Source organism: Tursiops truncatus, chromosome 13 (genome assembly GCF_011762595.2).
Source record: "Tursiops truncatus isolate mTurTru1 chromosome 13, mTurTru1.mat.Y, whole genome shotgun sequence".
In the NCBI taxonomy this organism is placed as follows: Eukaryota; Metazoa; Chordata; class Mammalia; order Artiodactyla; family Delphinidae; genus Tursiops; species Tursiops truncatus.
In genome coordinates, this window is record NC_047046.1 from 19,496,244 (window position 1) to 19,505,899 (window position 9,656).

The 9,656-nt window shown below is 46.8% G+C and overlaps 1 long non-coding RNA gene across 1 annotated transcript; it reads right to left on the minus strand.

Annotated features, from left to right (window-relative positions):
• Positions 1-1,467: 1,467 nt before the first annotated feature.
• On the minus strand, positions 1,468-9,113 carry LOC141276250 (uncharacterized). The gene is made up of 3 exons (XR_012325516.1): positions 8,968-9,113; positions 3,189-3,302; positions 1,468-2,701 (listed from the first exon to the last, which is right to left on the minus strand). It is a non-coding gene; the product is annotated as an uncharacterized lncRNA (long non-coding RNA).
• Positions 9,114-9,656: the final 543 nt, after the last annotated feature.

Genomic DNA, 9,656 nt, shown 5'->3' on the forward strand with positions numbered 1-9,656 from the left:
GCGCTTGTACGGTACTTAAGCATCTCTGTCCCCAGCAACTTGCGGTTCCTGCTCAGCTGTTTGTTGCCTGCGGTTCCTGTCCTGGCCGATCCCTGCTGAGCGAGCCAGGGTGATAGACGGGCGTGGGGAGAGAAGACGGACAGCTACCAGGGAAGAATCTGTGGTTCGGAGGCCTTTTGGTGACACGCACACACACAGAGACCAAAGAAGAGTGGCTGTTTCAAACAGCATAAATAGAAAACCACGGAGCCTCAGTGCTCGCTGCTACATAATGAATGTTCTTGCCTTTTCTTAACAACATTTTAAGTCAGTAATTGGCCCAACAGGGGACACGAACTGTACACCGACTCAGAATAGTAGAGAAAGATCTCAGAATGGCATCGCCTCCCACCGAGAGAGCTGCCTGTGTGCCGAGCCCTGTAGAGACACGTGGCTGGCATTTAGAGGAGCACAGACATTCGGCATAAGAAAGGGCTGTGGAGGACAACCATCCCTGGGGTCCCTGGCCTTTTCCACATCAGAGGGTTCTTTGCTATGTCTCCCCCTTCCCGTGGGCCTCATGTTCTGAAGGATGCAGCCAGCAAACTAAACTGCTCTGATCATCTGGAAAAGGATGTGTTTCCCCACAGAATAACCACGGATCTGTGGAACTAAAGATCACTCGGTTTACAGGCTGCTTCTAAAAGAGAAGTGGCCCATCCCGTCTGAAATAATAACGATACCAATAATGATAGGATGTGTTAGATGCCTCCTGGGCCCCCACCCAGGGATTGACAAACCTTATCTTACTTAATTTTTACTAAGTGGTCGTGAGTGGTCATTTCACAGTTGAGGAAACTGAGGTACAAAGGAGTTCTGGAACTTGCCCACCAGGCTCCAAACTTGGGTTGATCTGACTACAAAGTCACTCTTGACCATCATATGCTGCCGCCTTTTCATTAGTCTTTGTGCAATATGGACAGTCATTTGGGGAATGTTCATTAATTTCATAAGCTTCTGCAAGGTTGGAGGTTCCAGGTGAAATATTTTTGTTTGGATCTCGTTAAGTTAAGGCCTAGTTAAGGCAGTGGAGGCCCAGAGGAGTAAGGATTTTGCTCAGTATCAACCCAGCTAATTAGCAGCAATGCTCATTTTAAATCCTGTCTTTTCTAACTTGGTTCTGAGCTCTTCCTGTCTCACCAGCTTCAGCAGGTACTGGTTGACCACCTACCAAAGGGACAGCAGATAAGTAGCATGTATGTCATCACCCTCCCAGCCTATATCTGCTGCAGACATTACTAATCAATTATGGAACTCTTCCTGCTGAGCCTGGATGTAGTTTGAGGCAGGCACTCCTGATCAGCTGGATTTGGGAAATGAGATAAACCCTATTTACTGTTGTCACCATGCACAGCACTGTTCAAGGCCTTCCAGACAACACAAAATAAGTACGAAATGAGTATCTGCTTTCAAAACTGTTATAGCTTTCAGAAAATTTTATCAGTCCAAGGTCACTTCTCTCAGAGTACTAGGAAAGACCAAGTTCAATGCTGGTGAGTTTTAGAGACAGATAAGCAATGTTATGAGTTGATGCCCATACTCTGCTCACAAGGCCATGATAAGCCAATATGGGAGCGGGGACGGGGACCACCAGGAGCGGGCTGGGTGCCAGTGGGAGGAGCTGTTAGCTGAGGGGCCGGTCAGTGTGAGACAGCGGTAAGACTGGGATCAACGTGTAGGTGCACGAAGCTGAGGGCAGTGGGTATAAAACCTGACAAGAGAAAGCTGAGACTGACAGCTGCAATACATGCGTATTCAGGAGCTCCAGACAAGAGAGCTCTTCTCCTCCCCTCCTGCACCCCCTCCTCTTTTATGTGGTGGTCGTATAAATGGAAGGGTAATAGAACTAAGAGAGAAGGGTCATAGCATGTTGGCCTTCACAGAATCTTTGGGGCCTCTCTGAAGTAGACTTGGACAAGGACATTTCCTGAGTGATGGATGCCGTGTGGTCAGCAAATTTGGTCAAGATTCTTCCAGCCAAAGTCTGTGTCGAATGGGTTGTTACTGCACCTGCCTGAGGGCCGTGGCTGCTGGGGTGATGGATCACGGGAGCATTAGTGAAGGGGGTGAAAAGAACAAAGGGAGGAGGACCAAAATGTGGGGTGAAGGAGATGGTGGGGGCACTAAGTCTAAAGGCTGGGAAGAGAGGGCGCATGCGGATGCCGAAATGAGTGGCTCCATTTCCATTTGGAATTCCAAGAAATAAGGGCTTTCTAAAGAAGTGTGTCTTCGAGGGAAGAATTCTATTTCATGGATGTGTCAAAGTTTCGTACCAAGCTCCTCTCCCCGGCAAGAGGAGCTCAGGCATTGTCTGCACCCAGAGCTTGGGGAAGGGGATAGCGTCTCACTGCGCTCAGCAGCTGCTCTCTGCACCATTTTGGACCAATTCCAGCTTGAATACATTGCCACTGCCTGCCTAAATCCACCCTTAAACCCCAAGAGGGCGTCTTCGAGAATTATTCTCACAATTCCAGAGACAGAATGAGCCTCTTTAAACCAATGAGAGAGCAGCCCTTGACTGGTGGTTCGTTATGTTCAATTCAAAATCAACCCCCTGCTGTTCAAGCTTCCGTCGTGCCTGGGGCTCTTGGAAGAAGAAATCACATGTTGTCCTAGAGAAGGTTGGATGTGGCATGTGGGGCCAGGTTACATGTTGTCACATCTGAAAGACACATGGGGTGACAATGTAGTAGACTGTTGTGACAGCCTAGGAAAGGTTTTGCACATCAGAATCCTGGGGGAAATGGTTTTAAGCATAAGAATATTTTTAATATATATATATTTTTTATGAGCTTTGCGATTTGTACAGCCCAAGATGCTGTTTCTGTGGAGAGAAGCAAAGAGGTCACCTCCTGGGTGTGAGGTGCAAAGATGGTAACTGTCTTTCGTATGTCGCCAGGTTCCTACATGCTGGCGGGCCAAATCTGGCCCACTGTTGTTTGTGTAAATAAAGTTTTATTAGAACACAGCAAATTTGTTTGTATACTGTCAGGAAACAGCAGAAAAGTTGAGTCATTGCATTAGAGACTGAATTGCAATGGTCCTTCACAGGAAGAGTTTGCTGATCCCTGATTTGGGGAAAATCTGGGAAACCACGTAATCTTGTAATTTGAAGCTGAGGTTCTTTGCTAGTCCGGGACCTCTCTCACCTTTTTTTTTCTGCTCAGGGAATTGCCAAAGGAGCAGACTCCTGTCGGTGCATTTGAGGCTCCTGGGTCACTGGCTTCTGTCTGGGTCCAGCACTGGCTGGTACTGGCAGGAGACTGGAGAGGGAGAAAATGGTTAATTACACACACACACGATCTGGTCAGCATCTCCAGTGGCTACCGTGTCTCCTGCTGTGGCCCCAGATTCTGTTGGACTCGCCCACTGTGATGCCAGCTTCCACTGGGGGACCTCAGACTCTGGGTAACACTGTCTTCCCCCTTTTACCTACAGCCAAGATGGGGTAGGGGTTTCCTGCGGGATTCCTCTCTGGGCCCTCTCACTGGGGCGTGTTCATGTCTCAGCCCTTCCATCACGTGTATAACCAGTTCCCTGTCTCAGATTCCCTATTCTTCATCCATACAGTTGTCTCTTTTCCTTGTTCGATCCTGACAGATACAAGTCCTGACTCTGAATCCTAGGCCAGAGCCTGAGTCCTCCTCAGCATTTGGTTTTCTACCTTGATTGAGCTGTTAGAGCTTGGCTCTGAATTCTCAGGGCCTCTGTTCTGCCACGTGTTGGGAGCAGACACTCCGTCCACCAAGGAGTCCTTGCTGGGACCCTGGGTTTCTCTCCCCTCGCCTCATGAGCACCCATCTCCATCCTCCAATACTGCTCTCCTGCCCACGGTGAGATGGGCCCCTGAACCGGTGGCACTATTAGAGTTCCCAGTTTCTGGCTTTTCTGGCCAGAAAAACTATGCCCCCACCATCCAAGAAAGGTCATCCATCTGCGGCTCTTAGCTTGTTCCTGAATTGTTCACACTCTTAATGCACCTCTGCCCAGCCCCAGCCTCTTGGTCCAGTTAACACCAACTTCAGGTTGTTTGGCCCTGGTGTTCTTGGCATTTGAATCTTGGCCCTCTGTAGCCCATCTGTTTTTTGTTTTGTTTTGTTTTTCAGATTTAAAAATTGGTTCTGAAAAACAAAAAGAATCCGTGGTCCAAACGTTTCAGGAAATGCTGGTTTAGACAAATTTAAAGAGGTCTCTTCGCTGCAGGGTGTCTCAGAACCTTTAAAATACAAAGCCATTGAGCTTGTAGTGTTTTCAAAGCTAACTCGAACGTGGAACTCTTCTTCTCTGTGTGTGTGGATTATCTTGTGGGACTTGGGAAGCATGAAGCATTATTTGATATTATAAATTTTGGTCATTTTTTTTGGTCTAACTTCCATCCTTCTCCCACCCACTGCCTTCTGGTGACAGGATACTTCTCTCCAGTCAAAGACCTTTTCCATCCAGGGTAGGTGGGAAGGACACCCTTGCCACCATCTCCAGCACCAAGATTGGGAATGGGACCCAGTTCTGTTCTCAGGGTTTGGCTGAGGATAAGAATGCGTTCTAAGCTGGACCAATCAGAGTCCTTGCTAGGTCTTTTCTGTCAAGAGTTTCAGGGAAGACTTGTTTTTTCTTCCACTGGAGATGTTGAGTTGCTAGGATAGTAGTGGGCCAGCAGGTCAAATGCCTGTCAGGTAGGTTTCTACTCTCTCTGTTGGAGTAGAAACCCAAGCCAAGAAAGACAGCAGAATTGAGAGATGGAGAGAGAGCAGAGTCCTGACAATACTGCCTGAGCCTCTGTGCTCAGCCTGGTCTGAAGCTAGTTCCATTTCTTTGACTTCTTAATCCCATGAGTTAATAAATCCCATCACCCCTTTAAAATGTTATTTTTGCTTAAGCTAGTTTGAGTTCACTTTTTCCCTCTCACAAATGAAATGCACCTGACTAATGGATGAAGCAAACCCAGCCTCCTCTGGTTCAATATATGTGCCTTGCCACCTTGGGTCAGAATCCCCCTGCTGTCCCTGAATCCTCGGGATGCAGCCCTCAAGGTCAAGCTCCATAGCCGGTGTTCTGGTCTACCCATCCGGGTTCCCCAAAGGGAGGTGGCTGGATAGAAGTGAGCGCTTGAATGTGGAGCAGCAGATGGAGCAAGTGTAGCTTCCACCCATAATTCATCTCTCCAGTGCCAGCTCACAGCCTTAGCATCCTGGGAGCTGGTCACAGGCAGACCTACTCGGTAGGCTCTTAGGGACATGGTCACGCAGCTCTGGGCCTCCCCTAGGATTATGCCGTGATTCTGTGTTTGCTCTAAATGTCTACATTCTGTGCTGTTACACTGTTCCAACACCAAAGATCATTGATTCCAGATCATTGATGCTGGAATAATTTACTTGGTGCAGCTAGAAAACAACATATGTTGACTTGAATGATACTCAGATTAATAAAAGAGACTTCAAGGCCTTCCCGCTGAGTGGCAGTTTTAATTTGGAAACTGCTCACATGGAATGGCAGAAGTGCCAAGAATACAGGTGTAAACAAGTGGTAGAAATGAGAAGAATCAGAGGTGTGAAGAGAACAATGGAAATATTAGCCTCCAAGCTCAGCGCCACTCAGAGTCAGAGCAGAGCTTCCACAGACAATCTTGTTGATACTCAGACCACCCTCTGAGCGGGCAAAGATGATGCATTTCATTTTGCAGACATTACTGAAGTGGCCAAAACTATGAAGTGACTTACCCAAGGTCACATAGCCAGAGGGAGGCAGTCAGGGCTTGACGTGGGATATCTGGCCCTGTTCTAGCTCTCTTTACACACAAACCCGCAAGGCTGTGTTGGCTGCTTCCCGTCCGTGGTCAGTGCAGGGCTCTGTTTCCCTTTTTTCCAGCCAGTGCATACAGTGATTCTGCCCTTAATCCCCACCCCAAGGTCTAAATTTGCCCCCCAACAGTAAACATCATTTTGCTAGAACGTCTGTGTTTTCTTTCCACCACTAGCCTTTCCATTCGCCACCTGTGAAAACTGTGACTGTAGATTCCAACTCCAGCCATAAAGGGTCAGAGTCTGAGAGTAGTGTGGCTGCAAGAGTATTGTGGCGAATATTTTCTTTTTCCCAATCATTCCTTTCTTGATTTAGTGGCTTCTTGGGACATCTTAACAAATCAAAGAATATACATTTTTTTAAGGAGAGTAAAGTCTTTCAAAGATAATCCTTGATAACATGGTGGACATAAGTAAATTTTATCATTCTTAACAGACCCAACCAACTCCATGAAGATGAGCTAACAGACCTCAGTGAAGACAGCAGCCATCATTTAAAACATTAATTATCTTTTCTTCGGTGTTTTTCTCCCCAACTCAGTCATAAGCTCCAGGAGAAATTGTGCCTGTCTTGTTCATCACTGTATATCCTCAGTAGTAGTAGAGGGTTGAGCGCATAGTAAATGCTTATATTAAGAAATAATGTAATGATTGAATGAATAAACAAACCATTAAGATAAGATAATTAAATCAGCACAAATGCAACTTACTCATTGGCTGATCCTAGATAAACGTCAGCCTCTGAACTTTATGACCAATAACAAGTTCTCTGTTCATTCAGTGTAATTCACTACCATTCAGCAAAGTAGTTATTGATCGCCTACTGTGGGCCAGGAGTGTCTTAGATTTAGAGCCACTTCTTATACTTTTTAGAATAAATCAATATGCAAACCACACAGACATTCAAACATGTAAACAAACATACACACACAAACACACACTCACATATGTATCTGTATATAGATGTATAAAATGTATTTTTAAAAGTCTTAATTTTGTTAAGACGTCAATACTACCCAAAGCTATCTACAGTTTTTTTGTTTTTTGTTTTTTGGTTTTTTGCGGTACGCGGGCCTCTCACTGTTGTGGCCTCTCCCATTGCGGAGCACAGCCTCCGGACGCGCAGGCTCAGTGGCCATGGCTCATGAGCCCAGCCGCTCCGCGGCATGTGGGATCTTCCCGGGCCAAGGCACGAACCCGTGTCCCCTGCATCGGCCGGCAGCCTCTCAACCACTGCACCACCAGGGAAGCCCGCTATCTACAGTTGTAATGCAATCCCTGTCAAAATCTCACTGATGTTTTTTTTTGCACACATAGAAAAACTCATCTTAAAATTCATGTGGAATCTCAAAGGACCCCAAGTAGCCAAAACAATCCTGTAAAAGAAGAACAAAGCTCAAGGATTCACACTTCCTGGTTTCAAATTTGACCACAAATCTGCATTATTCAAAATAGTGTGGTACTGACTTAGTGACAGACATATGGACCAATGGAATAGAATAGAGAGTCCAGAAGTAAATCCTCCCATTTATGGTTCAATGATTTTCAGTAAGGATGCCAAGACCATTCAGTAGGAAAGTACAGTATTTTCAAGAAATGGTGCTGATAAAATTGGGTATTCACATGCAAAAGAATGAAGCTATACCCTTACCTACTACAACATACAAAAATTCACTCAAGGGGCTTCCCTGGTGGCGCAGTGGTTGAGAGTCCGCCTGCCGATGCAGGGGACATGGGTTCGTGCCCCGGTCCGGGAGGATCCCGCATGCCGCGGAGCAGCTGGGCCCGCGAGCCATGGCCGCTGAGCCTGCGCGTCCGGAGCCTGTGCTCCGCAACGGGAGAGGCCACAACAGTGAGAGGCCTGCGTACCGCAAAAAAAAAAAAAAAAAAAAAAAATTAACTCAAAATGAATCAAAGACTTAAATGTAAGACCTAAAACCAGGTCCACTCAAGTGCTAAGCGTGGTCACATGACCCAGACATGGCTAATCAGAACATTTCATTCTCTTGGCCATAAGGATTGATTTAGGGATGAGCAGTGACTTCAGTTGGTCCAATGAGAGTTAGCCCTGGGGCTTTTGCTCCACTCTTGGGATAGGGAGCTCTTTTGCCTTCTAGGGTCTTTAGCTGGAAAGGCGCAAATTTCAAGCTGTCTGTGGCCAGTTTTACCATCTTGCATGTATCTAGGAATGGAGTCAGCACACTGCCTTCAGGAGAGCAGAAGTGAGAAAAAGCGAATGTTGGGAAAGCAAAATGAACTGACAATTGGTGTAAACGTCTAGGTACAGCCACACCTGCAGATCACGCATCTTTATATATGGCAACCAGTGCATCTTTGTTTAAACTATTTTGAGTTGGGTTTCTGTCATTTGCAACCAAAAGAGTCCTGATGAATATGTCTAAGACATGTAACGTCTAGCATAGTACTAAAGCATAATACGTGATCAATGCTAGTTAAATGTTGTCGCTAATCAGCTAGCTGACAACTCTCTAAGTACCTTCTGTGTGCCAAGCATCTTAAGTTATTTCAAGCCCTGGAAATAGCCATGATATACTTGAAGGCTTGGATTCCATGATATACTTGAAGGCTCGGGTTCCAGTCCTGGCTTCATCCCTTATATGTGATCTTGGATAAGTTACGACTACTGTCTGAGCCTCAGTTTCCCTCATAGGCAAGAAGAGGGAGTTGAAACAGATGAGACATTGCAAATTGGTGGTCGTGGGCTATAGCCAGCCCTTCTTTTGGTGTTTCATTTGGCCTTCACAGCATTTTACAGTTTAATTTCAGATGCAAACTCATGTATCCAGCTTCTCTAGAAAAATTGGGAGTCAGCCCACACTGGGCCCCCATTGCCACATAGCAACGACAGGCAGGTTTTAAGAGGGGCAGGTCTGCTCTGAGTTACCCCAGACTCCACCCCTCCCCATCGTCGTATACTTGTCTGCTTCCCTCAGCTTGTGACCTGGTGACCACAAGAAGCATCTGAGTTTGTGTTTTCCAGACCAGACAGACTCTTCTGGCTCTAACGTTTTCTGAGAAGGCAGAATGTACCCTTCGTGGTCCAGGAAAAGAGATTGAAACCAAGTAGGAAAACACCCACCGTACTTGGGAAGCAGTCTGTTATTCTCACCTCTTCTTGGTCACTGGAGGGTCCCCAGGCCCAGGGAAATGGCAGCAGTCAGCGGGCAGAGACGAGCAAGCCAAGATTGTCTTTCTTTGCTTCTCAGTCAGACAAAGAAAATCCCTCTCGGTGCAAAGCCTCCCCAGCAGCTTTGATGTCCCTCTTCCAAGTGCACCACTTCCGACAAGAGAGGCAGGTGGGGGCAGGGAGCTGAGAACAGAAACGCGCTTCCTGGGCTGCTAATTATTCTCCTTCTGTGTAAATAATTATCTGGAAGGGAAAAAAAAACAGTCCACAGCAAAAGAGCTGGAAAAGCAAAAGGAAGATGAAAGGGGGTTGGGGATTTGATGTGTCCCCGGGAGCAACCCTTGAAGGGAAAGCAAGGCACAGCAAAAGCCCCCTTACTTCCTGGGTTTTCAACACCTAGCCTGGGGCTTTCAAAGCCCTTGGCATCGGTGCTGTAATTAAATCGTGGTTCTGGAAGCTGGTATGTGGATAATCCAACGGTTTTTGGCCCTGGCTCCTGCCGGACTCTGCTGGAGCCCTAGAGAAGTGAGGCTCTGGGGTCGGCTGAGCGTGAGTTTGAGCTTGGCTCCACTGCTAATTATAAAAGGGATTATGGACAACTTGCTGCTTCTCACCTTAGGACCTACGCAGAAGCTCACCCAAGGCTGAGTCTGGGTTGAAGGCAGAAAAAA